The sequence below is a fragment of the Talpa europaea genome (genome assembly GCF_964194135.1).
Source record: "Talpa europaea genome assembly, chromosome: 7".
NCBI classification, from domain to species: domain Eukaryota; kingdom Metazoa; phylum Chordata; class Mammalia; order Eulipotyphla; family Talpidae; genus Talpa; species Talpa europaea.
In genome coordinates this window covers 117,389,037-117,395,524 of record NC_140074.1, presented here as the reverse complement: position 1 = coordinate 117,395,524, position 6,488 = coordinate 117,389,037, and positions in this window count along the sequence as shown.

Here is a 6,488-nt window from a genome sequence, read left to right as displayed (position 1 = left end):
GAACCCTTATTTCCAAAGGAAAAACATGAATTTCACTCCGTCGAGGAGCAAAGTGAGCCCCCCTCCCTCCCCAACACTGCCGGAGTTGCATCGTGCCATGCCCCTCTCTTCCTGCACCTTCCTGGCCCTCCAGCCACCCCGGACGCCCCCAGGCCCTGCACCCAGGGCACCACTGGCATCCACCTCCAGAGAGGCTCAAGAGGCTGCCTCCACTCCACATGCCTGGCCCTGCCACAGCTCTCCTCCAGCACATTCCAACTTTCTATTTAAAAAGTCAAGCTCCCCACAGATTCCCCGAATCTTCTCTTTTTCTATGGAGAACGTTGCCTTATACTCAACTACAGATGATGAACACTGTGTATTGTGTGTGCTTTAAAGTTTTATTTAATTGCCCCCTTCTTCCTGTCCTTGTTACTCACTTCCCCCATGCCTGCTTTCAGTTTAGGGTTTTGGGGGGCAATGATGAGCATATGAATTCTTTTCTCTTTTTCTAAATGACACAGCATTTCAACTCAAATCTGGATTCAGATTAAAACACCTTCACATCCTGAACCTCTCCCCCTCATCTCACTCCCCACCAGCCCCAACTCGACTTGTGTACAGTGTATATTGTATAATAGACAATTGTGTCTACTACATGTTTAAAAAAACATATTGCTTGTTATTTTTGAGGCTTTTAAATTAAACAAAAATCCAACTTTATTTTTAGTTGTAACTGCTTGAGGTATGTTTTATGAATGAAGTGACAGATTTGTTATCCTTTATTAACAATGTACTTTGTTGGTCAGCACTGGGCTGACAAAAATTTTTTCTTGCTAATAAATTTAGTTGCCTGAGGCAAAATCTGCAACTCTGCAGTGCAGCTTTTTTTTTTTTTTTTTTTTAAAACCTCAGAGAGCTCTGGGAGGGGCTTCCGGGGAGGAGCTCTACCCTGGTCTCAGAGCCACTCACTCTGGGACCAAGGCAGAACCTTGCCCTCCTGACAAAGCCAAGCCACAGCCTGAAAGGACCTGGTGGTGGCACTGGCATGGGCCTGGAGGGGCCTCCAGGGGGCAGTTTCATCCCATCAAAGCAGGCACACTGGCCCGAGTCAAGTCACAGCCGTGCCTTCCGTACCAGCCAGCTAATTCCTCCTTTCAGCTCTCCAGCTCCTAGAAGAAAGCTTTGGCCTCAGAGCCCATCGGTAAGAACCTTAAAAGAGAGCCAAAGGGACCTTGGCTCAGTCACTTCCAGAAAGCTAAAGAATCTGGAGAATACAGTCTCCTAATGGCCAAGATCTATTCTGGGCAGAGGGTCAAGCTGGGAGCCTAGCTCTACCCAAGAGGACCCTCTGCAACCTCTTTTCCTCTCTGCTACCCTGGCACTCCAAAGAGGGCAGTGGGCTGATTTTGGTTTTAGCGAATTCTGCAGATCTAAAATTTGGGGGGTGGGGGGTGAGCTGTTAGGACAGGTTTGTGAGGTCAAGCAGCAGAGTATGTCTGCAAAACCAGACATGTGGCCCCATGCGAGGGCTGCCTCCATACGGCTTTGGCCAGTTGGTGCTGTGTGAAATGCCAGAGTTTGTGTGATTTTTGTAAGAGAAGCTAGAAATGGGAAATTTTGTGTGAAATCTCCCTATCTTTAAATGTTTAAAAATACTGCAGGGCCAGTAACTGTCAAGCTTCCCTGGCCAGTAACATCTTCTCCACGCAGAGGGCCCCCTACCTGAAGGCTTCCCTTCCCCAGTTCACAGCGTCACAATGGCAAAACAGAGTCTAACCAGTTGCCCAAGAGATTATCCAAATGGAGTGGGCACTGGCCAAAGCTGGTGGGGCAGCCCCTGGCCAAAGGGATGGTCTGTGTCCCAGGCTCAAGTTCCCTTCCTGGTTCTGCCCCTTTGCAGGAGACAGGTGAACAGGGCTTGCAGCCACCCCTCCCCCACAGATGCATGCCCCTAGGACGTTCTGCCTGGTAACTTTGATGGCACCGACCACCTTGATGGGCGAGCAATAGTGGTTATGTGGGCAAGGATGCGATGGCCGGAAGCAGAGGAGCAGGCCCTGGACTCCCTAGGTAGGTGGAGCAGCTCCCGTGTCATAAGCTGGGGCTGCCGGGTGACCTGGTGACGGGTCCTCTGGCTGGTGCTGATGATGCAGGCCTGGAGTGAGGGATCAGCCCTACTTTAGGACTACTGCTCTCCTGATGGACGGAAGAGGAGGCCTAGACCCTACTCTGCCTACCTGCCCTCACCCCTGACCTCCCCAGATGCTGACAGTTTCTGTCTCCTCCTGACTCTGGCATTCACGTAGAGGGGCGCAGGCTTGATGTTGAGCAAGCACAGGCACATGGTGACCTTGTCCCCTGTTCCCTAGCCCTGAAAGCCTCAGGGTGGGCCTGGATCCATCCACCACCAGCTTTTTGAGGTCCCCACCCACCATCAGCACCCACACCAGGGCTCATGAGGCAGCGTGCCCTATGGACAAGTGTCCTCACTGTCCTCCCAGACAGGTTGTTTCAGATGGCACTTCAGGGCCATGCACCCACACCAGGGAGGTGACCTAAAGGTCATGGATTGGTAGGGATGGGGGCGGGTAACTAGGGTTCCCAAATGAAGGTGGGCACATGGGCTGGGGGTGGGACATTCACTTGGTCTCAGGAGGTACCAACACTTACTCTTCTACTCCCCCTCTTGCCTTAAAATTTCTTTTTTAATTTTGAAGCAATTTTAGTCTTACAAAAAAGTTACAAATATAGTACAAAGATTTACCAGATCCCTTCCACCTGGCTTTTCCTAATGCTAACCTCTTACATAACCAGAGCACAATAATTGAAACCAAGTAGTTAACATTACATAAGAAGAGTGAAAAATGAAGCAAAATAAGCAAGATGACCTAATCAGCTTCAACATCTGGGTGGACGACACACTACAGAGGGCAGGCCAGAGCCAGCAACATGTGCAGAAGCCTGCTTCTGGAGACTGTGCCACTGGGGAGCTGCAGAGGGCAGAGATGGCAGTACCACCCCCCACCCACCCCACCTCTACCCTTGCTCTCGTCCGCACCAGGGAGCCACCTGCAGCCTCTCAGGTTCGTGGGCCACCAGGGGGTTCACAGCTGATGGAATGTGGCTGAGGACTACACGGGAACTTAAGTGCGAGACGCTGCCTTGGGAAAGAGACCTCTTGTAACTGACCGAGGTCTTTGGGCCTGGGGTGAGGTCACTAAAGGGACTGCAGTAATCTCAGAACAGGTGGCAGTCGGGCTTCCTGGTGAAGGGGTCCTCAGGGAGTAAAAAAGGCTAGAAATGAAGCTGGGAAGATGGAGAAAAGAAGAGTGACGTGGCGGGAAAGCGAGCAAGCCATGGATGGGCTAGGGCCCTGGGCAAGTGGGAAGGAGAAATGAGCCCAGGGCAGGCCCAAAGCAAGGACCACCTGGGAAACTCAAAGGAAAGGATGAATCCTCTGGGCCTACTGAGAGCCTGCCCTCATGTTCCTTCCTCCTCCTCTGATTACCCAGGCAGCTGGGGATGTGAGGAGTTGGGGAACAGAGACAGATGCCCTAATACCTCACTCCAATCATCAAATATGCTTGCCCTGCTCCCTCCAAGGGCAAAGACACCCCAAATCCATGCACCACGCCTAGCTCCCAAGTACAGAGAAGCCTAACAAAAGTGGTTTATGCATAAACATCACAGATTAGCATTTCCTTGTTGGCTGAGATTTCAAGGAGCAGAGAAAGGAAGGGACAGGGTCCCTCCCATGAAGGCGCTTCTACCGGGGAACACAATGAGGATGACAGGAGGATTTGGGAAGCCATCCATGAGCTCATGCAAGGCCCGGGTGAGGGGTTAGCCACAATTGCAAGTGGGACACTTGGATAAGAGTTGACTCTTCTGCACCCTCCCTGTGGGGCCCGATAACCATATACTCAGGCGTCTGCCGGCAGAGCTCCAAGTTTCCTGCGACTCCGAGCCTTCACCCCAAGGCTGGGCCCAAGAATTCCTGAGCTTGGGGCCCCCACTCACCCTTAGTGGTCTGCCTCGGGGCTCCTGGAAAGCTGGGGCTGTATTTCACCAGGGTCAGTGCCACTCTCCCAGGCCCTCCTCCCTTCTCAGACATTCTCAGCTTCCTCCCACCTTCCACCACCAAAAGTTTCAAGAGTCACCTGAGCCCCGTCATCAGCCCAGATTTCTCCCCTCAACTGGCCTCCTCTACCAAAGGTGGGTGTGCCATGACGCCGCACACACAACAGGTCTCACAGGGACTTGATCTTCCCCCGAACCTCCTCCTGCAACATGCCCCACTTCAACAACCAGCCCCACTGAAATCTTGTCGCCTAAAATCAGTCATGCTGCTGAGTGGATTCCCACCTCTCAGCCACCCCCACGCTCAGATTCCCGGCTTCCCCTGCACCTCCCAGCATCTCCCAGTCACCGCCTTGCCCTCCACTAGGCCACCTGAGCCGGGTTCCAGGATGCAGTTGCTGAGTTATAATTGAAATATGTCATTCAGCCAAACAATTAGATTAAAAGATGATCGAAGAACATGGACGCAAGAGCATCAAGAGGAGACAGGCAAGCCAGGGCTTCCGAACCCCAGAGTCATCATTGTGTTACTAGAAACCAGTACGATGAAACATGGCAATGTATTCTGTCTCCATTTAAGTCTTTCTCGAGAAAAGATGAATAATTTCTCAAAGTTGAGTAGAGGAGGGGGTCAAAGAGTTTAAGGAAAAGCAGTAACAATAAAGAAATCATTTCTCCCATGCAGAATAAACCCTGGCGGGCACGTTCCCCACTTTGGCTTGCACTTTAAGGCCTCTCGGTGATCAGGACACCAAATCCCACGAGGCAGCAGAAAAGCACAACACAAGCTTACTTAGGATCTTTAAGACAAAGGGGAAAATACAAAAAGGCAACTAGTTGCAAACTTCCTCACTCAGCACCAAGTCCGGGAGAGGCTAGCAGAATCTAGGGCCTTTCCTCCCCACCTGGCCTTTTCAAAACAGGAAATAGATACTCTGGTTCAACAACAGTACAGGATAAAAAATTCCCACTGTTGTTGACCAGCCTGGCCCTTAGCCACCTGCCTGGCACACCAAGCCTCAGCCCGCTGGTCCAGCCTGACTTCTCACTCCCAGCTCCCAGTCTCACCGTTGCTCCTTGCCCTTCCTCACACTGTTCCCTCTTCCAGCCAAGCCCCATCCACTGTCCATCTTGCAAATACCCACAAAGACAAATCAAAAGTCTGCTCCCTTTATGAAACCCTCCTGCCCATTTGACCTCTGGAGTCCACATCCTCCTTTTTTATTCTCTTTTCACTCCAAGAAACATCCATTCAAGTACCAGTACCTCTTCAACTTACAAATGTGCCTCTCCCTATACTAGAAGTCCCTTGTGGGCAGGAACTCTGTCATCATCATCTTAGTATTTTTCAAACTCAATGACTGATCCAAAGGAAGTCTTTACCAACTGTCCACTGAGTGATTTCATATTCACCCCACTATTTTGAGCTCTTGACTTTGAAGCAAACCATTCCAGTGATCTTCATTTTGGTGCCCCAGAATCCTGGCTCCAGGAGAGACATTAAGTGCTGAGCATGTGCCCCATGAACAAAACCATCTGAGTTGAAGGACACTAATTACTGCTTACACAGGTTGAAGTGCAGGAGATTGGGTAGAGGGAGGACATCAATATCCATTATGTGGAAAGACATCAATAAGAAAGCCCAATCAACTCTCCCTCAATCATTTTGATAGAGGAAAACAAAGGCAGCACATAAAACTCCAATGAGTGGAGAATCTGTAGCTCAACACCAATTAAGCCATCATTCTTGGCAGCACATTTGTCTTTCAGGTTCTATATGGCTCAAGCTATGAGCATGTAATAAATGAGGATAAGTATCTACTACAGGGCTTTATGAAGCTTAGCTGTAACACAGGCACCTGGGCAGTGTTCCCCTTACCTGGCACATCCTGGGGTGCCTGCCTAGATGGCTCTTGCGGCTTCCCTTGCTGTTGTTGATGGAAACCAGGATCACAGAGAAGCCTTGACCCACGGCTGTCTCAGCCAGGTCAAAGCTGGAGTGGACAATGGCAGGGTCCCCATTTCTCAGTTCTGCATTCCCTGCCTAGAAGCGGCGTTGCACAGCTATCTGCTCCTCTGTGCCTTCGGCGATGGCTGCTGTTGATGAGGAACTAGATTCTGACTACCTAGAAAGGGCAAAATGTGAGAAAGGGGAAACGTGGCAACGATGAGGGAAGCCCAGAGAGGTTGCATAGTGGCAACCCTTCCATTTACAGAACACAGGCTACTGTGAATTCTGCTGCATCAGTAAAGAGGGCAGCCTGCTCTGAGCCTGGTTAAGGAAATGAGGCTGGAGGTGGGGCCAGAGCTGAAGAGGAAGATGGCTCTGGTCTGCTATGTCTTGATCTCAAATCTCCCTCTCCCCACTACCTAATCACCCATCTTCCTTCTCACCCCATAGTCTCATCCTGATCTCACTGCATCCT